Genomic DNA, 1349 nt, shown 5'->3' on the forward strand with positions numbered 1-1349 from the left:
GTCTCAACAGAAGCAGGGAGCATTTCCCTTCTCTGATCTCTTCAACTGACTTCCCCTCAGTCTTTCAAGCTTTAGGGAGTGGCCCTTAAGGACTGCCTGCCAGCCTTCACACCCAGACCCTTCCCTGTGCAATGCAGAGCTGTGTCGGATTCTTCTCCCCTGCCTTGGGGCATGTCAAAGTTGGGCTGTGGTCTAAGTTGTGCCAGGAACTACTTCGACAGTGAAGGGGCTGCGGGGAAGCGCTGGAGTCATGGAGAAACTCCAGCTCTCAGAATCTTCAGCCACAAAGGGCAAATGCTGTCTGAGCAGGAACTTGCAGCTCTGCACTGCACCAGAGACAGTGCCAACCAAAGCTGCCACTTACTGCTTCGGGGTGGTCAAGCTGTGGAGTGGCAACACGTGGAAATTCCTTGGCATCGCCCTCCTCTTTAGCCTCATCTTCAGGGAAAGCACGAGCCAGAGGAGGTTCTGATGCTGGTGTTGTGCTCTGTGGACAGACAGCAGCGTGAGGGACAGGGAGGAAGCTGTCTTGCAGAACCTGATTTCTCTTGAGCTTCTATTTCCAGCTGGACAGCGCAGAAATCATGAAGTTTGATGAAAGGAGGATTCTAAGTCCTTCAAAGTACCTTGGAATGGGTTAATTAGACCAATGAGATAGTAATGCATATTCCTGTGAATGAGATATTGCACCCTGGCTGGAATCAGCAATCAGTAACCTTGTGTCTGCAGCCCTTGACTTTTCTCTGTTCAAAACCTCTTTGATGGAACATTGGGAAACAGGCCGTGCTCCCTTTGCTGCTGCTGAGGCAGACACTGAAAGGGACTGTCTTTCAGCCTACCAGGCTGGCACTCTACTGCAAGTGGCCAAGCTCACAAGTTGCTCCACAATTCTCAAACAGCAGGAAGGTCAAACAGCAGGAAGGTCCCACTCACCGCAGGATGGGCTTGTCTCCATCCACGTGTGATGTGTCCTGCAAGAGAAAAGGGAAAAGCAACCAGCTACTGTTCGAAAACTGTCTGGGCTGGGCAATCCCACAGAACAAGTCAACCCAAACAGAGAACATGTTCCTGTACTTTACGTTTTTTTTAAGAAATTGCCTGCCCTAATTCCCATTAGCTTGCTGAATACATTTCTGTAGAAAAGCTGCTGCAGAATCCCCTTAAGCTGTGGCAGTTCTATTCTGTCATAGCAGGGGAGCAGCTGCTGGGTTCAGAGAAGCACACACTGTCTGCTTTGGACTTTGCACTTCATCCCCAAGGGAATCACTGTCTCAGCACACAGTTCGTGTCAAGTCACAGAGTCAAATCCTTTCTAGAGGGAATGAAGGACAAAAGATGCTCTCCCTCAG

General features: G+C 50.0%; 1 long non-coding RNA gene across 1 annotated transcript; it reads right to left on the minus strand.

Moving 5' to 3' along the window:
* Positions 1 to 268: 268 nt before the first annotated feature.
* LOC114072521 lies at positions 269 to 1135 on the minus strand. The gene is made up of 2 exons (XR_003574191.1): positions 934 to 1135; positions 269 to 487 (listed from the first exon to the last, which is right to left on the minus strand). It is a non-coding gene; the product is annotated as an uncharacterized LOC114072521 (long non-coding RNA).
* Between the last annotated feature and the right edge of the window lie 214 nt (positions 1136 to 1349).

Source organism: Empidonax traillii, unplaced genomic scaffold (genome assembly GCF_003031625.1).
Source record: "Empidonax traillii isolate 1590-97213 ecotype Southwest subspecies unplaced genomic scaffold, ASM303162v1 scaffold3405:size13132, whole genome shotgun sequence".
NCBI lineage: Eukaryota > Metazoa > Chordata > Aves > Passeriformes > Tyrannidae > Empidonax > Empidonax traillii.